The sequence below is a fragment of the Phalacrocorax aristotelis genome, chromosome 12 (genome assembly GCF_949628215.1).
Source record: "Phalacrocorax aristotelis chromosome 12, bGulAri2.1, whole genome shotgun sequence".
NCBI lineage: Eukaryota > Metazoa > Chordata > Aves > Suliformes > Phalacrocoracidae > Phalacrocorax > Phalacrocorax aristotelis.
Window position 1 is genome coordinate 11,321,243 of NC_134287.1, and position 24,531 is coordinate 11,345,773.

A 24,531-nucleotide genomic window follows, 5' to 3' on the forward strand; every position below is an offset into this window, starting at 1 on the left:
TTTTCGAGCATTGTACTTGCAAATATATATACACACACATATAGACTGCACACATATGTGATATGTATAGAAGTAAATACACACACACTGTGCATGTTGTTATACAAAGTATATACACATTAATGACTCCCCTGGTCCTCTGATTTTTCAATGTTATCACTCTTTTATTTTTGATAACAGCAGTTAGGAGCTGTGAAAATGGGTATTTTTTAATATAAGGCATTCTACCTTCCTAAATATTGGTATATGTGAGACATATGTGTGAGTTTACAGCTGTTTGCACCTTAATAATTATACCTCTAATTTTGTAGCTGAAGATCTTGATTTCAATTCTGCTTATGATCCAATAAGGGCTCATTATGAAAGAAAAAGATAAGAGTTTCTCCTTCCTCTTTCTTTGTAAAAGGAGTCCCAGCAGGCACATCATAATTTCTATCAAGAACCCTACAGGCATGGGTTTAACTGTCTCTTTCCTTAAAAAATTATGTTGGAGACAGCTTGATTATAGATAAATTTCCATTTGGAAGGAACGAGACACAGAAGAAAATGTTGGAACCAGAATGCCCTCTGCAACTGTCTATTAACTCAGTTAGCCATGGCTCCTAGGATGTTCCAATTTCAGTGTACCACTGCTAGATGATAAAGAGTTAGGCTACCGGTATTTATTTATTTATTGCTGGCAACAGAAAGACACCAACACAGTGCAAGGAGAGGAAATTGTCTCCTGGTAAAGATTAAAACCGTGATTTGGGATATTGTTCGAAGTCATGGACTAATTAAAAAAAATTCAATTAAAGAGCTACAAAAAGATCTATGTATCGTCGTACATTATTAAAATTTTTCAAGATGCTGTTTGCTATTTTTTCATCCCTGAAATTTTAAAAACAACAATATCCAAGAAAAACCCAAGTCTTAAAATGAAGAAGTGGTCAAAAGTTTTGAAATTTAATGTTAGCAGAATGTTTGCCTAACATTGCTTTTTCATGATAAAATATTTTAAAATACTGTTGGGACTCATGCAGAGAGAGAAAAAAAATAAATAAACCTTGGGCATCCAGTTTCACAGAATTGTTAAATAAAACATCTCAAAGGCCCTGCGCTGCACCAAAAATGTTGTTTTTGTTGGCTATGATTCTGCAAAATCTCACCTCAACACTACATTTTAGGAGACTGTCTTAGCATCTCAGAAATCTCATGAGGAATTCCTTAGAGAGATCTGACTTGTCTGGTCCTCCATGCAAACATCTGACTGTTTTGGTATGGGGGAAGAAAATCTCAGGCAGATACATTCTAGCATAAAGTCTAATTTTATCTGTGTACAATTTCATGCAGTATTGGTCTCAGTCTGTCTCTGCTTAAGTATTCTGCACATAACCCAGTAAATAGCGTACATGAAAATACCGTTTCTCAATGCATAAAGAATATGAAAGGTTATAGCCTCAATATACAGATGTTCTGCTTCTCAGATCAATCTGTAGATCTGTAGCTCTCCAATCCAGTTCCCAGCATGTAAGTCAAATACCCACACGCATTGTGTTACAGAAGTGTAGCGGGAAAGATGATCCTGCAAACTCTGTGGCTGAAGCCGAAGGAGAAAAGAGTTCCTTTATTCTGTCTCTCTTGCACTCCATGACCAACCTCCAACCTCTGTACTTCTGCATTTACACAGACAGGGAGTGTGAGAATTCATCAATGGCTGCTGCATTTTATATACTACGATACTGAAGTCTTCTGTCCTGTGGTCAAACCTTTAAGCAGCAAAGTCTTTTCTTCTCCCCTTGGTCTGAGGACTGTTGTGGCTGTGGTTTTGGATGCTACATCCACCTGAAGAATTATACACACATACCACAGGCTGTCTCAGACACTTCTCTTTGCACCATAGTTTTCCACTAAACAAGAGTAAAAACACTATACAAATGAGCCTGATAGAAAGGCCTAAAAATAATGCAGTGATCAGGAAGGAACAACCCTATACATTAGGAAACAATCACTTTCCCATCATTTGCCAGGCCACACTAATGGAAAAGCCTTAAAAAAACCAAACTTCAAATGTTGGATAAAATTATGCTTATGGTTTTTTTCCCTCCATGGAAAGCTGTTTTTATTTCCATTAATTTCTATGTTTCTTTTTTTTTTCTTTAAAAACAAAATACATTAATATTGGTCCAGAGCCCAAAAGCAGAGTTAACTAAAAAGACAGATAATTGACAATTCAATAATAAACCACTAGTGCAAGTGCTGAAGTTTAAATTGGATTTTAAAATTCCTCCAGCTTTTGTTAATCTTTGATGCTCAAGCGAACAAAGGAAGTTTTTGTTTTGGAAAAATTTATCATTTTTACATGACAATCACCCCATATTTTTTAGCTTGATTTCCTGAGGAAATAAGGTACCTTGTTAAACTGTCCATCATTCCTCCCTTAATTACTTCTGAACACATTTGAAAGAGGGAGATAAGTCCCAGGAACAGTGACATTTCACAGAGAATTGAGACGTGAAGGACCAGTTACATCCGAAGAGGGGCAGGGAGTGCTTGGCTGCTGCACACCCTGGCTGGGAAGGTGGGCTGGCAAGTCAGGGCAGACAGGGATCCAAGGAGGCCACAGGCATGCAGTGGACCAGGGTGGGTAAAGGCAGCTGCTGCCCTTCTGGTGGAAGAGACAAGAACTGCAAATGCACAGGTAACTTGATTGCTATGGCTCTGCTACTTATGAAATTCCCAGTTAATTTTTCCAATACCAAATTGGATCCCTTTTTTTTTTTGCCTTTCAGGTGATTTTCTATCACAGATTCAAGATACCAGAAGTTTTCATTGAGTCAAGGAAGAAAACACACATTAATGAAATGTCATGTTGTGGGGAGAATGATTATTACTGCATTATTAATATTATTATTAATATTATTTTAAAATGATTATTTAGAAGTCTCCTGTTCATATTCAACAAAGACATGATTATTTAAAACAAAATAAATCAAAACAAAACAAAATTTTGAGCAAACCTTTCCAAGTTTTTGGTTTTGTGGTTGGCCAATCTGTTTTCAGCCTCATTACAAGGTAGACTAGACTGGCAAACATAAAATCTGTGGAAAGCAGAGGCTAGAGGCAGAAAAAGAAGGGATAGGGAGACAAAATAGCCATGCTGTAGATTTTAAAAAACAGTTTCTCATATAATAAATGGTAGATATATTAGGGGGAAAAAAAAAGGAGCTGTAAAGGGCCTCAGAGTCTATTACCGTCAGCTTGTGGAAGCCAGTAGCCATCATGGCAGATGTCTTTTCTTTGCTAGTACTTCAACAAATTAAACTGTCAGTCTTCATTTCAACTCGTGGCTTCACCATGATATGATGCTGTGTTTAAGAGAGTTTGAATTCAAAACAATTCTCTTGGCTTTACTGTCTCCCATATTGGACAGGAATCTCCTGATGAAATCCAGAATATCGCATGCAAGACGTCAAGGCAAATGAGGGTTAGCAAGCATGAGGTCGGATTCTATTTCTGGCAGTGAAATACTCTTACTGGGAAACCTGGAGGACATCCAGAGCCTAAAGCTCTACTTTATAATTTGGGTTGGGGAACAACTAATTTAAGCAATCTGAAGATAAGACCCCCTAAGTCAAATACAGACAAAATCACAAGGGACAAACTCTCAACACAGCTTTACATAGTTTGGCAGAGTTACACCCAAGATAAATCCTTCTTCTCTGCCTTCTGAGAAAGGCAGTAGAAAATTACTATTTAGAGTGTCATTAAAGTACAAACTTGCTTCTCTTAGTCTTTCCATAAATTTTGCTGTACTGATTTAACACCACATTTGTGCAAACTGTTAGTGACTCTTTGTTTCCCCAAGGAGTGTAACCTTGCAGAGGGAAATGTAGGACAGAAGGAGTGGGTATCTGGGTGTGGAGCTCGCAATTCAGGTGGCAGTGTGTACAGCTGGAGTAAGGGAGGACTTTCTTCCCAGTGCTTCATGATTTAGTGGTGACTCAGTAAAATGCTCACCAGGCCAAAGGTGGGAAGTGAAAAGGTTTCCTGTATTTAACTCTGAGGGAAACCTGGCAGACCCCCTCACCACACTGGGAAAAGAGTTATTGCCCTTCAGTTGGCAACAACAATTCACATCTCAGTGTTTCCTAGAAAAACAGCCAAACTGTTAAGTTGTTCCTCCAGGACTAGTGGAGATCAGTGGGAATTGCCAGCCTTTCTGCCTTTCTAGTCTCCTAAAGAAACTCATCCCACCCCAGCCTGAGTATTGTTGTGCCTCTCTCATCCTTTAAAGCACTCAGAGGTGCTTTAAAGGCTGGTGTCATACATTGAGACCTCTGAGGATTAAGGGCTATATAGGCAGGAAAATATTTCTTCCCAGAAATGGCCCCATGCTCTGAACCATAAGGATTGATAACCCCTGTAAATTTTCTCTTTGCCAGTGCAGTTGCTGATGTTATTCATATTCATGTAAGTACCTTTCCTGAAATAATCCTTTCCTGAATTATTTGCCTTATATCAACTTAAGTTCACAAAATAACTTTATAGGTAGCTGCCATTTTCACCTCTAAGCTTTCCAGAACGCTCTTGCCAGTGAACTTTTAGCAAAGTACTGATTTAAGGCTGATGGTTTGCACTTTGAAAACCACAGGCTCACTTTTTATGGAGAAAAGGGACCAGACAGGTTTGATGGCTTGCATTCCAGTAACAACAAAACTCATTGACCAGATACAAAAATGACCTCATTGCAGAGAAAAATCCCAAAGAATCTAAGAAACTGCCTTCTAAGGACATTTGAAAAATACACTGGAGAAAGTAGCTGGGACTTTGAAGTCCTCCTGGACATATCCCTCCCTGTCCTGCAGACCCCTCATCCATTGGTTGAAGTAGATGGGAATATGCTGTTTTTTCTTTAAGGGCTCCAATAGATTTTTCTGCATTTCTAGAACAAGGAAAGAAGAAATTTTAAGTCTCTGAAATCACACTTACTTCTTCACATCCTAAAAGAGGAGTATATCCCTCATCATGTCTCGTTGCCAGTCCCATTGAACAGTACTCACAGTCTCAACACTTCACTTTTTGCTTCAACACTCAGTAACATTGTCTGCCCTTACAACTGTTTATACAATTACTACACAGCCCTGTATAATTAGCAGAGCCTCTCATGTGCTTAGACACAACAGATATCTGCATTTTGTCAAGTTGTCTGTTTCAGCGATGTTCACCAGCACTAAATATATTTCAGGGGAAAAGGAAACAAATGGAAAGAGCTAACAGAATGTAGGTTACCACAAAATGAGGAAATCTGCTAATTTAGCGTTTCAGGTATGTCTAGTGGCTGCTAGTGCAAGGGCTCTCAAGGAGTACAGACTAGGGAATGATTACCAATGTCTCCATTGCAGGACTGGCTTTTCTACTGTACATAGCTCCGTAGCATCCAGGAGTCTGTGACTGACCAGATCAAACACCACTGGTGTCCTTCAGCATTACAATGTCTACCAAAATAAAATTCTGAGGTGAAGGACAGAATAGTGAAACTGTTTCTCTGCTCAGCTAGAAAAAGCCTAGGAGGGACATTCCTGTGCTATCCATTTTTCATCCTTTATAAAAGTCTGTATGGGTATTTGCCAGCACTGATGGATGGATCAGCTTCTAGGACTGATATTCTTCCTTGTACACAGTCAAATTTGCACATGCACTGGCTTCTTACACCTGCTGTCTTTCTCAGGCTTTCTTCCCCATCGGTGGGTAGGTCAGAGAGAGCGAGATTCAGATTATACAAAAGAGGCAAATTAATCCAGAGAGAGAACTGAAGTTGAGGTAGTGGAAAAAATCTGTTTGCAGGAATATGACTGTTCTTTCTGCAGATATTTACAGAATCCTAGAAAGTGATAAGTGGACAATGAAAATCAACTTCACCACAGACAGAAAGAACAAACAGTTAGAGGATTTACACTAACACCATCACTAAACCAATCAGTACTTTTACAAAGCTCTCTATGCTTTTTCTTGAAACCAGAGCCAAACAAAATATTTCTATGCTCCGATTAAACTTGTGAATTCGTTTGTAGTCCTCCTCACCAAGTGCCATAATGAAAGGGGGGAAATTAAATGTAACATTATTTTTCAATCAGTCAAAGCTGACAACCAACAATAAAAAGCATTCGCCTAAATCAGCAGCATAGAGAAAAAATGACACAACACTGTCTCCAGGATTGGATGGAATGAGTACCTATCACTGAAGGCCACCTGATGAATTCTGAGTCACTGTTAATTTGCAGGGATCACGACTGCACATGATACTTCCTGCTTTTCAGAGCAAATTGTCCAAGTATGTGTCACCAGTTGGAACATATTTTTAGAAGATGAGGATATCAGCTGAAAGCATCAAATCTTTTCATGGGGCAAGTAGCTCTTTTAAAAATTATTTTTCCATTCCCCTTCCAAAATCCCCAGTGTTTTTTAATGCTCTGTCTCTGTCCCTAGTGTCCTGTTGGACAACTTTCCAAACCAGTCTTGCTCCCTTCCCAGAGCTTCTATGTGGCAGACAGTGATCAGGCATCTCCTGCTCCTCCATGACCATACACCTGGGCTGGTTTATGTGTTTGCTTCCCATAGGCAAAAGCATTGAGGGGACAGGCCAATTCTTTCTAAACTCTGTGACTTCAAGGGATTCTGCAGGAGCTCCTGCAGCTGCAAGCACCTTAGAGCTACTCCCAGAGGCATCCTATGCATTTTCTCGCTGCAGCATTCCGTGCTTGGTGTGGTGTGTTGACACCAGTCAGGTGTGGGCTCCCTGACAAGCTGGAAAATCCTCCATGCAATCCAGAAACTACAGGAGAAATCTAACAGCACTATCTCGTCTAACCCTTTTCTTCTTCTTCACAAGTGGCACGTATAGCCCTCCCTCTTCAACAATATCCTACCTATGCTCCTCTATGAGTTGCTTGTAATGACCCACTTAGACATGGATTACTCTTTGAAATGCAAATGTAATCATTTAACCTGCTCAGCTCTCATGAACCACAACAAATATTTCAACAAATATTTGTTTGTTTCTTTCTCCACAAGAAAATGTACAGTGGAAATCTCTTGTGATCTAAGTGCTTTGATAGAAGGTTAAAGAACTGTTTTTCAATTTGATGTCTGCCTGAAGTCTCTGATTCCAAAGAGTATTTGGATCCTAGAAAACCCAACCAATGAACCAAAAAAAAAAAAAAAAAAGACCACCATATACATTTTACTGGGTAGGCAGGGTCCTGGAGGTTTTCCTCATTCTGGATGTAAACCCCAGTGGCCTCTTTAAGTTAAGGGATTCATTCTCTAAGCTGTTGCAATTTGGTGATTAATGGCAAAGACTGGAAAAGCAACCTTCAGCTCTCCATAGTACCGAGTATTTAGGCTCCTACACCTGCTTAAGAGCATTAAAACTTCCTGTGAAATGCACGGAAATTAGTTGCTCAAGATGTTGTGTAACAAAATTCGTAAGATGCAGCACAGTTTGTATAATGTGAGAGACCTTCTTCTCTCTTTATAACTAATGAAACGTGCTCCATATCACCCCTGGAGTTTGGGACATGTTTTGTTGTATCCTGAGTGGATGCCTCTCTTAATTTGTGGATGGATTGATGGATCACCCATGACTGACTGCACTTAGAAGAGCACCAGTGATTTAATGGGAACCTAGGCACTGGCTGCAGTTATAACTGCTTCATTAAGCTGATGCAATGGAAATCATCTTAGATTTCAAACTGATTCTGTTTAGAAGCCCTGGAGAGAAACAGGTACTTCCAGATTATGATTTATTTTATTTTAAAATATTTCTTCAGGGCAGGATATATAAAACATTTTCTCTAAGTACCCCTTCTGAACACGGACTCCAGAGGGAGCAGAGGATGCCCAGCTTAAGAGGCAGATATCTGCAGTGTAGATATTTAGACAAATACCATTTCAAGTGTTTTGAACCAAGGACCATCATGAAGGCCATGACGGTAAAACCCTAGATCAGGTGTTCAGTTCCAGATTAGAGGAGCAATTTGTTACTAAGTGGAGTCATTTCAGCTGTGCTGTGCTATCCTTCCTGGACTCCTGCTGCTGCTCCAGGTTGGCGCAGGTCTGGATTTGTACCAGCTGCATATGGATATCTGGAATACCCATACATCTCAAATGCCTCTACTTCCAACAGAACTGGGTTGACACATGAGCCAAGAGTTTATGTTTCCATTAGAGTTGATAGAGATCTAGTCAATAATGTCTACTGAGTATGGAAAGGTGTTCAGCTCCCCCTTAAGTTTACACCTATATTCAGTCAACTGAACAGTTCCATTGGCTGCAATCCCTTTACTGACTACATCTCTGCTGACTGCAGAGGCACTCAATGAACATTTAGATATGTAGACACCTAAATGAATGTGTCTTAATATGGAACTGAATCCTACCACAGGAGCATAATACTTTCAGAGACCTTGCAATGGGCGTTATGCCTGAGAAATTAAACTGTTCTAACAGATGCTGTAAAAAATAGGGGCAAAACCTCTGCAGACTTCCAGGGAGAAATTCCTCTGTTGCAGGCTGTTTGGAACATCTGTGATTTCTGTAATTATTGCCTGTTTTTCCTGCTCAGATGTGCCCATGCCCAGATAAACCAGTTGTTTCCATAATGATAAACTGATGAATAAAAGGCTGAGAAGATACTTGCTGTTAATTATTTGCATTTAGGGAGGGGTATAATTAGTTTTACAATTGCTAAGGCATTGACAGTAAGCAATTGCTACCTCTAGTCCTTCCATAAACAAGCTTCTATGTTAGTAATTAGGAGAGACCACACATGCCACAGATTACTGTAACTCTGTAATGACATGGGCTTTTCCTTTGCTTTTTGCTTTTTGGTGTTTTTTTTTTTTCAGTGTTTTGTTATTTCTTGCTCATCCATTCTAGTCAGCAATCCTAAATTCAGAACTTCCTTTATTGAAAATAGGAGGTTCACATTGACTGTAACATTTGAAAAAGATCATTTGGGATGACAGCTAAGGAAATTATAAAGGTTCTTAAATTAGAATACAGCCCATTCCCAATAGAAAGGAAAAAGTCAACAGTGCCACTTCTAGCAAGGTGACATCCTTCCAAACATCATTAGCTGCATTAGAGGCATGGATTTAAGTGAGAATTTGATGGACTTCTTTCTTAGGTTGCTGGTTTGAAATGCATTTGTCTTGGAAAGGAAAATACAGATGCTAATTTCCTGCTCAGGAGAGTCTGGTCTCCTGGAAGAAGTGCTAGCAGTAAACAGTTTGGTTTCTAGCACTCTCCCAAAGGTAGTGAGGTGCTGGTAGAAATGGCAATGAAGTTAAGATGAACTCACAGTGAACAATTGATCTTCAAAATACAGAGGATGACGTTGCTAATATCGGCAAAATACAAAGTGAATCCATAGGTCTGCAGAAAGTAAAGGGTCTTCATTTTTAATTATTTCTTTTAGCTCTGAAGTGCTCATCAAAAACATCTTCCTATCCTGGGCAAAGACAGCTTTTTAAGTGGCACAGAAATAGAGAAGCCTTCTGGCAGGTACCAACTGTTCCAAAAGAGGCCATTTCAATCTCTCATCTAGCAATGGTAAGACATCAGTGTCAGTAGTGCTTAAGCAGCTTTTGATATTCCTTCCCCATGCCTGTCTGCTTGCTCTTACCCCTGCTCTACATCGTGCATGGTGCCAGATGAGATTTGCGAGGCCAGGTGGAGGACCAGAATGGAAAGCTGGTACAACCGAAAAACAACTAGATTGGCATTGGCCCCAAGAGACAGAGAAGAGAAGCTACTTGTGGCACCAAAGAAAACCAAGTATATGCGTTACCAAGGTATAAAGGCGTTTCTAAGTACCACTCGTTCCCAGTGACCGATACTTGTACTGACGCAGAACTTGGTTAATAAACCTTGCTACCTTCAGTCTCTGTCTGCATATAGTCATTTCCCAAAATCATATATACTGTGATACCTGCCTTTTTTTCATGACCTAGTGACTACCAAATAAACTGCCTGGGCTGCAGAGTGGGTGATTTGTCCGCCCTTACTGAAGGGGTGCTTCTGAAAGTGGTAAGGTACATATCATTGTAACACACTTCTTGTATCTCATTGCCTGCCTCCCACCCCAGCCCCTAGTGCTTATTTTAAGATTATTCTCCACAATCAGTGAATTCCTATCCTCTTTTTTAGACTTCCTCACAGAGGAGGCAGATCTGGGCAGATCTTAAGCAGAAGCTATCCACCAGCTCCCTCTGTAAATGTGTGATGCCACGACAGGCTGGGTCTTTCTGGTTGGTGTCTCTCTCTCTTCTCCTGAGCTCTTTCTGAATCTTTCATCTCTTTCCTCAGTCTGTAATTTTTTTAAAATATTTTTTTCTTTGTTTGCTTTTTATTAACTGAATCCTAGAATTTCTTGTTATTGCTGTCTTCTCTGTGTGAAACACTGCCACAATTTTAAGGGCCTTCTCTGTAGCTAATTGCTGGAGAGCTAATGGCACAGTGTTGTCACCCTCTAGAAATGTAGTAATATCCTTAACATACTCACAGACACATACACGTACACAAATGCTTCTACCACTCTATATAGACATTATATCATGTCATCTTTATAATACCTACATAATAAAGGAACAAGTGCCCTAAATATTAAATTATAAAGATGTCATTTTTATAGATCTGAAAGTTTCTTGCTTTTAAAAATTTCACCTCTTCTCATGCGGATACATTTTTTTAATAAGTTTAGGAAAACTAATCAAAAAAATGTGAGAAATATATGTTTGTTAATGCTCCATTGCCCGCTGTAAAAAAGACTGGTGCAGGAACAAGTTAATAGCCTATACTGTTTTCTGTTCTAGGAGATTACAGGTTTTTCTTACAAGAAGATTAACACAAAGGCATGATTATCCTCTCAATTGCTTTATTACGTATATCATAGCATAATGTAGAGTTCATCAATGGAATTGCATATTTTTTGTGTTGTGTTTGGTGATAGTGAGGCTTACCAAGGAACTTGCTGAGATAGAGGGAGTCCTGGGGGAGGGAAACAAGTTAAAAGAAAGGAAGCAAGTTTGCCAAAGCCACACAAACTGGAAGAGTTAGGAATGGACTGCATGTTTCTCAGTTCTTAATTTAGTGTATTATCAAGTGCAACATGCTGTTTCCGCTCTGTAAGCATCATTATGACCACTGCTATGACAGTTCACTAATAAAATAGTCAACTTTACAGATGCATGTATTGATGCTCCCACCTTTTGCCTAGCACTGATGGGTCAACTAATTATACAAGGGACACTAGCTCTTATTCTCCCTAGTATGAGATGAGAACAAGTTATTTGGAGCTTGTTTTTTTCAATTTGCAAGAACACGATTTTGCATTCTGCATCCAGAACCCCAAGTTCACAGAACAATGAAAGATCATTTTTATATTGTATGGGAAAATTATACTTTTTACACCCTCCTGGCATATTTGTGAAGAGAAATGTATCCCTAGCTTCGTGTAAGTATAAATGAGGATATTAACTCCCTGCCTCATGAGCCAGTCCTGCACTGAGGTGACAAAGCATGTCAATGCTCCATAAAATATCAGCATGGGGAAGAATAAACTCTGCCCTATAATAATAATCAGCATAGGACTGAAAGTGGTACGAACCAGGAGATGACAGGCTTAGGAAAGAAAATTGGTTGCAGTATACTACTGCTGGGAGAGATGACAGGTGTATCAACTTAACAGTACTGAGTTGGTGTGAGTGAAAAAGATGCTGATACCCTCAGCTTCCTGAGTGGAAGTGGTCTGGGTTGTGAATGGAAGATCTCTCTCATTTCCCTGGAGCCCCCCTAGGGATGATGCTACCCCCTAACCATGGACTCATGGTTCCCAGTGGTGTGGTGGTTGTCCAGTGAGTCATACAGGGCAGAGGATGGTTGCAGCCACACTGCTCTCATGATGAATCATTCCCTGATTAAAGATGCATGACTAGAGATCAAAAATACTTGACAGCAACCTCCAGGATGGAACAGAGTAGGTAAAAGATATTGCAAAAGGGACATCTCTTTTCTCTATGAGGAAGAGTCTTCCCCCCCGCCCAGTTTTTGTCCTCATTATTCTGGAAAGTGAAGAGAAGGGGGCAAAAAGTATTACTAAGAAACAATACCTCCATCTGCTTAAGAAAATTCACTACACACAAAAAATCTGTCACAGTTACTACTATGTTGGTTGCTGTACCATTCAAAGGACCTTTCATGTCTTTTACCAGCCTCCTGCTTCATGCTCAGCACTTTACCATCTCCAGTATTTTATCTGATATTGAGTTTGTCATTTGCACCTACAATTTCCTTCATTTCCTCCTTGGCTGTAGTCACTGCTCACTGTCTGGCAAGGTGAAAGTAGAAGACATGCAGACACCTTCTTTTCGTTATTTTCTTTACTGTTACTGTTTTTTGTGATTTCTGTCTCTGGTGTGAATAAGTTAATACCTTCTTTGAATGGTTTTCTTATTGGGTTTTGCCTTTGTGCATCAGATCTCATCACATTTTTGTTCTCATTGCTAGTGTCCCATGTTGGGACTCTTGGAAATATGTCTTTACCCCTACTATCAAAGAATAACTTTTCATAGATTTTTTGACATAATCAGCTTCCCGTTTCACCAGGAGAAAGGATATTTCCTTTGAGAACCTTAGCATAGGAAATAACTACAACCAATCAATAGCCCTTTCACAGAGCCGGTTACCTGAACACAATTTACAAAACAGGTATTATGATTCCTATTGACCAAGAGAGAGAACAAGACACCAAATGTAAAGGTAAGTGCTGGAGAAAGCCAGATGATCACAGGATGAAGGTTCCCTGTTATGCCAGTGCTCAAATGACCAAAATATCTACATTGAAAAATAATGCAGATTTTAGTCCTTATCAACCCCATCTATATCAGAAGGCTAAGAGAAAATTCCTCACTGATTTTTAATCCTTTTGCAACTGACTAGAAATGCTTGTAGCAGGCAGATGTACAGGACTCCATGGAAGGTGTATGTTGGTCCAGAGGTCACCCCTCTGGAATTACTGGATACAAAGCATTTGAAATCAGGAATTGGTGAGGCCTCACAGGTGGAGGAAGCACAGTCAGAAGGGATGAGAAGCAAATCCTCCCACATTCAGCTATCTAAGTAAAGTATGTGTGATCACGACACTGAAAAGTGTTATGTTATTCAAAACAGCCCAAACATAAGTTGTCACTGTTCCAAAGCGAGGAACTTCAGCTAGATCCTTAGAGATCCTATAGAGGATTGTGGCCTCCTATAGATATGACAGTAAAGGAGGTCCCCCCCAGCAAAAAATCCTGGATCAACATTTCTCTCTGATCTTGTTTCTCCTGCAGTCTATAGTAAAATTCTGCTACTCACATTCAGATCTCCCTTTGTGAGCACAGATTAATCTCACGAATCAAAAGGCAGCTCATAGCAGATACTGCCCACAAGACAGAAGCCCACCATATACTACTTATTGGAAGAGAGAAAGAATTATTTTTAATTTGTAGAACTTTGCTAGGGAAAAGCAGATATATCTCAGTTAGCAGAGACCGGTGCCTGCATATTAAAAATACATTAAGATCAATAAATGGATAACTGAAACATCTATTAAAACATTTCCACCTAATATAAAAGACATGCATAGCTGTATAATTGAAATATATTTTCTGTCCATACTACTATGAGATAAAGAATTCCAATGCAAATATAAAGCACAGAATGATAGTGTTCACTGTTAATTATCCAGCAAATAGGATTATTATTTTCTTTTTAAGCAATTTTTGTGTGAGTGTGCACTGGTATATGACTTCAGATTTACAGCTGGAGGATGAAAATCTCTATCAGTCTGCTACCTGGAAAATAGATGGGAAAAGGGAGAGCAGGTTCCTCTCACTGCCAGAGCTCTTCACCCATGTTTGGAAGGGACCAGATTTTTAGGACTACCAGCAAAATTTTATCTCCATGGCTTTTTCTTTCTTAGTTTACTCATCCTTATCTTCCAATCCTTACCTCCATGATCCTCCCCATGCTTTAGTCTCTGAGGCATTAATGTTGTGAGGGTTTTGTTACTGTCCAGAAACTGGAGCACAGTATCATTTTAAGCATATCATGAAGCAGATTTGTGATCAGTGCTGGCATAATCAGGAAAATAGAAACATAAGGTTTCCTGAGCTAAAAATAAGATCATACATGATTAAGCAGACAGTCTTTTATACTATATATAGTGCATAGAGACTGAGTGTAAAGGAAAATATTTAGTAAACTACATTTTGGAGTACTTTAAATCTGAATCTAAATGTAATGAATGATTTGAAAGTGTCTCACATCCTTGGAACTGGGCTCATACATATTTCTTATTACAAGCTTTAGTCTCCAGCCTGCTTCTAAGCTTTTTGGTAGGAACCTGCCTCTAAACGTGCCCAAGCCCCAGGCTAAACCACCGAATAGCTTCCAAAAAGTCAAACCATACCAAAAAGATATAGTTTTCTTTATTTCTGCAAGCACCGTTTCTCTTCGGAGATGGGTCTCTATTTCTGAGGAGACTGGTGGGATACCCTGTGAAAAAGGACAAAGAGAAGGGTGCACAGCTTTGGGGAACTCTGATATGATCAATGACTTAATTTCCTTTTCTTTGCAGTCAGGAAAGGTGGTAAAATACAATATGGCTTACCAGAAGCTGTCAGATTTTTCATTATATCACTCCAAAAAATATGAGGGTTGAGTCTGAAAGGGTTACATTTATATCTATCCCCAAAATATCACCAGAAGTGCCAGGACATGAGTGGCAAGACTCAGGACGGATATACATTACACAAAACACTTAGCAACAAGAGACCTGAGGTGGCTGATCAAAGGGAATCCTTCCCAGCTCTGCTGTAACTGCACCCAGTGCCCACGGGTAGCTCTGCAAAGCTGGTCCCCAGCATTATGGAGCAAAACCACTTAGAGGAGAGTCACCTTCCACACCATGGGGCAGCCACACAGCCATCATAAGCTGCCTGCTAGGATCAGGGGAAATCATGTTTGTTTGCTTCGGTGGCCAAACCGAAAGAAAAAAGAGAAATCAATTTGGCTTTGGGAAGATTTTGATGAGTCAGAGATGTGCTTGCTGCAGAGACTCTGGGAGCAAGTTGAGAATACCCTGTCCTTGAAAAGTAATTGGCTAAAGCTCAGACTTTTAAAATACCTGGCATTGCTGCATTCCACATTGCAACATCCTACTCCCCGAGGAGCTTCACCCTCACTGAGATGATGTAAATCACACACATTTTAACTGCACAGGGCAGAAACTCCTGAGTTTTACCAGGGAGCAAAAACAGTATGTTCCCACAGAACAGAGCTCCTGGGCAGGGAGCCTGAAAACAGACATGCTCCTAAGGTGATTGTGCAGGCTTATTGGTATCTAAATCCTCACTTTTCTCTAGAAAGGAGATGGAAAGATATTCAAGACCACACCTAAGTGTCACCAGTGTCTAATGGGTATTGAGTCACACTGATTCTCAGCTAGAGCCAAATCCAATCCTAATGCTGGGGTCTAGCAAACAAGGTGACCTACCCACCTGCCACACTGAAGTGACTTAAACATGCTCTGAAAGGAGGAAAAAAGACCATTCACACACACAAAGATTATAAGCATTTCCTTTTATTTCTCCTTGAGGTATTAGTGCTACTGGGGTTTTCTTGTTGTTCATAAAGGCCACGTGTTTTTAGCTTGGGACAGGAGAGCTGGCATCAGCCCACAATGCAGTCGACTGTGGCGAGCACTCTGCTTATGCCCAGAACATGGCATTAATGCAGCAAGTCCTGCACTTTCAATTAAACCTCATCAACAGCAAGTTACTACTGTAGCCTAAGTCAGTTAGCTACAGAACTAAAACCACTGTAACTTCCCCTGGAGCACAGGCCCGCAGAGCTCAGCAAGCTCAGGAGACCAGGGTTAAAGAATACCACTATCTGTGACTTACAGCAAATATCGCTCAGCACTTCCTTAATAACTTTCATTCGGAAGCCTCAGTCCCATGTAAAAACCCTACTCACAGGTGATTCATTGCTTTTGGAGGGAGACAACACCACTCAGAATCCCTAAAATTCAGACAACTCTCACAGCCTGAACAAGGATTATAACAATATTGATGTTTCTTTTTAAGAGAAAAATGTCTTTTTAGTCTTACACATAAGTTTGTTCTTTTTTTTCTCCTCCAAGACAAAAAGAAGCAGGCAGAAACGCAAAGTTTTGCCAATTTATATTGTGGGCATCATAAAAACTGAACATGTTTTCAGGCTTTATGGTCAGGAACCGGGTTTGGCGAAAGAGATATATTTGTTTCTTCTTCATTTTTTTTAGGGAAATTAATTTTCCTCTCACTGCAAAAGACTGCCTTTAACATGCAGGGTTTGGGGAGTTTTTATTAACTTGGAAATTTCAGCTTTTTGGTACAGCAGAATTTTTACCACTTTATAAGCTGCAACTGCATTATTGCTGCCATTTACGTCCATGTCCAGGGTCATGATTCTGCTTCCTGATAAATAGGAACATGCAGGAGTCCTATTAGTGAATGTGGATTTATGAACGGGTTTGAGTGACAGATGCTTGCGTGTCATGAATATGAGAGCAGTGAGTTTCTAAATACGACAGACAGCATTAAACTTCTGGATTTATACTGTATATGGAATACACAGCCATTAGAGACTTCCTGAAGTAGAGGAATATGTAATGCAAAGTTAGAAAGGGAAGTATGTTTCACAGAAACATACAACCTGAAAGAATCTCAGCCATACCTGTTCTTTGATACTGCAGGTAATCACTTGATAAAAATATCAGGACCTGTCTTAAAGTTATTTAGGCTTTTCCTTCTTCTAGATGCTGCAAGACCACTGCAGAACATTGGTTGTAGAAAATTTATATCCATGTATTTTTGTGGGAATATTAACTTTGAACTAAACTATCCCATCTTCCTCCATAATATTTACCTCTTGAGATATAAACAGAAAGCAATGTACTTCAGACGTCGTTCTACCAGGCTAAACCAGACATGTTGCTTTAATGTCCCCCTAAAAGACAGGATGTTCTCAGAAAGGAATTGATGGCAGCACATAGAAAATGTTGTTAAAAGGAACAGGCTGGGACAGGGTGGGAGGTGAAGAGTTTCCAGGAGGATAACGAGGGGGAGGGTTTTCAAACAAACATCCAGTCAACACAGGGCAGAGAAACATTCTCAATGTCCTGTGCCTCTTCCGTGGCTGCTCATGTTTCTGCTAGGGAGGTATTTGGCCAAATCTACCTTTCAGTTCTCAATTTAAGATACAAAGTAGTGGTGAGAACAGTGGTCACTGCTACAGCCTAGGAAGGTTGGCTTCCTTTCCCCTAAGAGGACAGACAAACATCTGGGACTGACAGCTTTGGGGAATAAAACAAATTTTGAAGACACTATGTTTCATTTCCAGCTGTGGCTAAGTTAAACGCTCAGCAGTATAAAAAACAGGGTAAGAAAAGATGCCTGAGCTTAGTACCCTGGTTGCTGTCTCAATGTTGAGATAGTTCTTCCTTTATATTTACCACCTTCCTTTAAAGTAACCTAGTAAGTCCCTACACTCACACTTCTCCTCTTGGGAGACCGTTCCAGAAATTAATGGAAGTCACTGCTAGAGGCTTTTACTTTATATTCTGGCTCTATTTCTCTTGGCTCAATTTCATCCCCTGAAGTCAGTATGGTGAAAAAGATTCACAGGGGTTTTTTAAGGGCAGAAAGGACCCCAGTAATTGGCTAATGTGACATGCATAACACAAGGCACAGGTCTTCACACTACTCATTTTGATTCCAAATCCACTAACCAGAGTGCTTTTTTCTTGTCTTTTTTTTTTTTTCTTCTCTTTTTTTCTTTTTGGGAAAGATAAATCTGGTGTTGAATTTAAAACTTCCAATGATAGAAAATCTACTGCAGCCCTTAGTGAGTTGTTCCAGTGGTTAGTTTGCTCACTATTCAAATTCTCACTTCATTTTTAGTTGGAATTTGTCTTGTTTGAACTATCAGTCATTGTTTCACCTTTGTTTGTTACACTGCAAAGCCTTATCAAATTTATTCCTCCTGCCCTTTCCCTTCCCCCTGCAGATATATTTAGACTGCAATCAGGTCACCCTCTAAGCCTTCCTTGATAACTAAATAGAGTTGCTTGAGTCTTTCACAGCAAGGCACGTTTCCCAAGCCTGTAAGCATTCATGTGGCTCCTCTCTGAATCCCTTCCAATTCATCAATACCCATCTGAAGTGTAGACACCAGAACCAAATACTATTCCAGCAGCAATCTCACCAGTGCCAAATGCAGAGTTAATTTAACCTCATGACTCCTACTGGGTTCTCTCACATTTAAACATTCAAAGATTGCACTAGCTTTTTGAACCACGCTCAGTAAGCATGAAGACTCTGACCCCCATGACTTCTTTTCTGCCACTGCCTTCAGAAATCTTCCATGCTATGCGCACATCCTGTATTTTTATTTTTCAGACATATAAACTTAGATTTGGCTCAGCTGAAACTCATACTGTTTGCCTGATATCTTCAAACTGCCAGATCGCTCTGCAATCTGTTCCCTTCCATGATCCTCCAAGCCTGTGTTATTTATAGGCTTAACGCATAATTACATTCTGATTTTTATTTCCAAGTTGTTGATATATTTGTTGAATAGTGTAGGTCTGAGCAGATTCTTGTGGGAAACACAGACATTTGACAAAATTTCTCTTTTTGTAATTAGATTTTGAGATCCATTGTTTAACAAGCTTTCAATGCATTCAATGTGTGCCCCATTGATTTTGTATCACTCTAGCTTACAAATCAATACATCCTGTGAGTATCATTCCAAATGTCTGAGAGAAGTCTATTATATCAACAATATTACATTTATAAAACAGACATGAAATTTCATTTTGAAAAATAGTATCAATTCTGTTAAACAAGACCCTTTTTCATAAAAACATGTTGATTGGCATTTGTTCTTTCCCCCTCGTTAACTCTTTTATTACTAGAGTTATGCCTCAGACATGCCTTTATTATGCCCAGAACTGATGGTGGGCTGAAAAACTTGTAATTACCTATATCATCCTGGTTTCCTTTTTAAAATATTGGTATTGTGGTGTTTTTATTCAAGTTCTCTGGGATATGCTCTGCCTTCCTACAATCAATCAGTATTAATAGACATTGGCCACTGCTTTTCTTTTCTTTTTCTTAGCCACAAGCTATATGTATATGTGGATTTAAAAAGTTCTGTTTGACATTATCTTAGATTTTTGTTGCAGTTGAAATTTCTTCATTGTGATCATCATCTGATGTTAATATTCATTAACTCTGAGTCCTGGAACCAAACAAAAAAGCTTTATTCCAGTTTTTTTTTGAGAAGTCCTAGTAAAGTAACAATGCTATCGTTATGTTTCTTATGTTTTTGACATACTTCAAAAAAATACAAAAATGTTGGTGTTACCTTTACATCTGCTGACTACAAATTTCTACATGTGCCTTTTTGCTTCCACTTGTCACTTATATAAACATATATATATACACACACACACACACAAATACATTCAGATTTGGCTATTTACCTTTTCATTCTAAGCAGAGTTGGGGGCTTTTTAAAGTAACTTAGTGTTTTCCTCAAACTATGTGATTATTACATTTGGCATTTAGTAAAACGTCCATAAACAAGTCCCAATTATTTTTTACAATTTTCCATTTAAATGCTTTCTCCCTGCAAATTTAGCTCATAATTGTTTCTGTCTCTGAGCATCTGACCTTTTTAAAGCACAATGTATAAATATAAATGATTTTGAATTAATTCTGTTTGCATTGAAGATGGGATCATGCACGCCTCACTCATAGTTCTCAGCTCAGTTTCTCTTGGACTGTGGATATAAAACGTAACACAGAATTCCCCAATGTTGAATGCAATATAATTTTTGTGCACTACAAAGGATATTTTAATACTATCAGCATGAAACTTTGAACACGCCAGTCTCCCCATAACAATTTCCACATCTATGCCTTACAGATGGATCTTTAAAGAAGTGTTTACATTTTTCTCTTGTGCTTTGGTGATTGGTTGTTGATAGCAGCAACAAACATCCATCTTATTCTTTGAGTATTTTAATATGATCTGTAAATGTAGATAATTCTCAGAACTGTCAATGGCACAGATGATTATATTCCTGAGAAAGTAAACTTTGCCAATTTAAGACTTCCTAATCTGATCATGAATAGCTATTTGCACTATTTCAGCATGTAAACACTCTTACTAGACTTGAGCAATATCCATTAAAACAAATTTAGGTTCATAAATGAAAAATTACATTTGTTTATCACCAAAGTTCCCAGTAGTGGAGTAAGGGTAATTACACAGTCCAGTCTTTTTAATTCTCTTTGTGGTTCATTTATTTTTTCTTAATATCTTAATTTTGTGTCAAAACAATACATATTTGACCTTTTCCCTCCTTCCTACATTGTTTCTTCAGTCTGTTTCTGATCAGCCTGGCCAGCATGATGACCTTTATAAGCTTGTTTTCCCGTTTATTGAGATAGAAGGAGATGATGCAAAATTGATGGCTGCTACCAAAAAAGCACAGTGCAAGTATAACAGAACTCTCTACTCAGCCAGAAATCCCTTTCCAGAATCTCGTCCCTTCTGTTTTCCATCTTTCCAAACCTAGGAGGAAAGCTTATCACTCTTTGGTGCCACTCTTGCAGATCAATGAGTTACCTAAAACCCACCATACTGGGCAAATGAATCCCCCAAAAGGCCAGTGCCCAGTGCTTGTCCATTGACTTTGAAGCCTAAACAGTTCTGTTTCACTTATCAGCTCTGGGAACTTCATACTCCATCATGTGGAAGTTTTTCTTCTCTCAAGTAGGATAAATTCCTAAAAACTATAGACTGTGTTTCTTGGATTAAGATCTTTTTGCAACTGAGCTTGCTGGCTGGGCTGATCAGGCCTTCTCTGGAGGGTTCCCAGCAATTCTCCACTCTATTCTACCCACTGGAAAATAACAATATTTTTGAGAAAGAAGTAGGAAGGGGCAATATGGGAACCACGAAGATGCAACACGCAAGGAAAGCAGTGTGAGGAAAATCTCAAGCCACTCAGACTTGAGCAATAATGGGACTGCTACAGAAGGCAGCCCAGAATCAACAGCAAATTATTTTTTTAATTCCTAACACTATCTGTCCTGAAATGTGTCTTTTGATGTTTGTTCCAGTAATCTCTGTGGATTTGGCCGATTCTTAGATTGTTAACTTCAAATTGATATTTAATTCATTTAAAAATCCATTTCTACCCATGTTAACTTGCCCATCAATGGTGCAGTTTTGAATGACTTTTGCAAAGAAAACTAGTGAGGAAGAAATAAATACTCATGCTACATTGTTCCAATCCTTCTGCTTTTTATTATTGTCTTAAAAGAAAAAACCTCAATCTCTACTTTTTCTCACCTGAGAATTTTTGCCTTTGAGGATCTCAGATTTATCAAAAGTCTGAACAATACCAAGCAGCAGTGAATAACACAAAGGTTTCTGTCTTAAACACATTAACAATAGGAGAGTGTATGCATGGGCCACTGTGTGTATCTTTGTATGTATGCAGAAGGAGGGCCTATGCCTTACTATAGTATATCCTTTATTCTCTAGTATACTATATACCAGAGGAAAAGTTATTTCATATATGCAAACAGAAATGCACGCACACAAATCTGCAATGGCACCATCTTATCTAGCATGAAAAAAAAGAATTTGAACTAACAGCTTCAAGAGCTAGAAGCACATCACTCAATAGCAAAAGCCAGACATTGAACCCAATATTATAACAACTCGTAATATTGGAGTAGGTCTTACACACACTGTCAGTGGGTTACATAAATGTGTGAAAGAGAATGTATTTCTGTATGAGTTCAGATCTTCTCATACAAAGGCTTGGTGATTATTTGGGAAATACTAAAATTCTGACCTAGATATTGGCAAGAAAAGGATTGGTTTTCTAAATATCAGTAGACAAAAAGTCAAGCTGTTGTCCTAATGAGGCTGGGATAACTACAGTGAATGGATGCCTTCTTTGCTGCATAAAAAGTGACGAGCGGTGGGTAGATTAGAATAAAATTGGTTTTTATTCCCTGAAGTTGGAGAAGATACAGATTTTTTGTTGAAGGCTTGGTTGAAACAAACCCCATTTTATACCTCTGCTGTACTTTGTTGAATGAAATGCAGTTGTAATTCTGGAGAAGAAGCAAGGTCAGATAAAGTAAAATGTGAAAGAGGACCAGGCTACCTACAGTGCCCAAGTCAATCAGTTTCCCCAGGCTATGCCTTCAACTGTGCTTCACGCTTTTGAAGTTTGTTCTTACAGTTGTGGCAACCAGAAGGTCATCTAGTACCAGGTACAGTTTTGGAATCATGAGTCTCTTGATATTAGAAATGCCTCTGAGACTTCCAAACCTGTTCATAGCAGGGAGAGGCTGGTTCCTTCTAATTCATATCTGATCTTTCTGCAAGTTGCATAACTTCTGTGTTGATGAATTTTAACGTGTTCTCTGTGATGTGCGATGATCTCTTCTTTCAGTTTTAGTTTCCTTATTGCTTCTGGGCTGAGTGTACTTTTTATTAATGAATCAGCAGTGTCTTTCCTTAGGATGGCAAGAAGAGGTATAGAGGTACATGTGGGTAATTATGTTTCTGTAGAAAAAATGGGGTAGAAGATGTATCTTTGAATTGTAAGTGTACAAAATTGCTTGATGGTTATTGCATCCTGGACTTAGGTTTTTCACATTTGCTCTCAAGTCTTGTGTATATCAATGAAGTAATTTGTGGCATGAAGACTCCAGATGAGTCTCAACAGCAAGATTAAAGTCCCAATCTGAGTTCCAGCTACGCTGCAGAGCATGAAAACCTCTAGTGCAGAACTAGAGGGTTTGATTCATCACACTACTAAGTCACGAACCAAAAGAGACATTCAGATTCCGGATTCCATGCTTTCTGCAGTTTCTGCACCAGGAGGTCTATTGCCTAGGTGCTGTTCGATCAGACAACTCCAAAGCTTCACAATCTAAATGGACAAGGGCAGCAAAAAGGTTATTACCATTGCCATTTTACAGAACTAAGTCATAAGATTTTAAACAAGTTACTGAGCAGCCTACAAGGTGTCTATGTCAGACTCGGGAGTTGAGCACTGACCTGTTGCCCTTAATTGCAAAAGCATTTATAAAAGCCTCTCTAACCGCCATCCTGAAAACAAACTTACTGTGTAGTGATTCACCACGAAAATGTTCATTAAGGTACAGGATCAAAGGCTCAATCAACCCATAACTGCAATAATCTTTCAGGTGGCCGAGACCCCCTGCTCAGATTGTCCATTGCTCATGCTCATTCCATCTCCCGTGTTGTTTTTACCCCACTACTGGCTGACATTTACATTTCAAGAAAACTGATCAAGATCTGATTTTCTACAGCTATCATTCTGCAGGGGCTTGAGGTTTTAAGTGAGACTTCAGACTTTCAAATTATAGCTAGGGACACAGGAAATGCAGAGAAGGTATCACTGTCTAAATAGCTGTTGAAGAGATGGCTCTGGGGTTGACCATCTCTTTGCAATCCCTAACAATAGGCATCCCACTCTATTGTGTGACATGCAGCACAGAAATGTAAAGCATGAAGCAGGGAGGCAGGGAGGTCAGAGGAAGGCAGGCATTTCCACTGAAGGATAAGAGGACACTGTAGCAGCAGGACAAGACTCCATAATAATAATACTACTACTAAAGAGTACGCTAAAAGGCAGGCAGGCAAGCTCAAGAATTATTTACTGTCCAGGAAGAGAAAGGGGCTTTTTTTAGGCATTTTAGGCAGCAGAACATAACAGGCTGACCAAATTATAACCTTAGCCCACAGCAGCAATCAAAGAACTAAAGGGGAAAAAAGGAACTCAGGGGTGGAAGGAAAGAAAGGGAAAGAAATAGAAATTCATAAAAAGCCTCTGTCAACATGGGAAAAAAAGCAGGGAATTTGAGGAGTGAAATCAGAAGACAGAAATAAGTTAGAGGAAAATGAGAAATAGATAGAAAAATGGTGAGCCCTGGATACATTCAAATGAAGGGTATTTTTGTAAAAATTCTCGGAAATTTTCACAATGTGCACAATATGAGGATGTGCTGGTCGTATGAACTGGAATCACAAAGGTAAATTACTACTGAAAGCTTTTATTTTACACATGGTGCTTATTCAAAGAAAAGCATCTTCACACCAATCAGCTCTTTGGGGATTCAGCAAGAGATTTCCATACCCAGTCTAGGATTTGACAAGACAAATATGTTCCAGTAAACAAAACAGGAAAAAACAGTATTGAGAATGGAGAAAACATGCAGTGGATATAAAAATCCCAGTCACCTGCAAAATCTGTGCAAAATTGCTTTCTCAGCTGACTAGCTAAAATAGGTGTGGAGTTTAACATTAGCTTAAACTGAACCTTTACTAGATAACACTGTA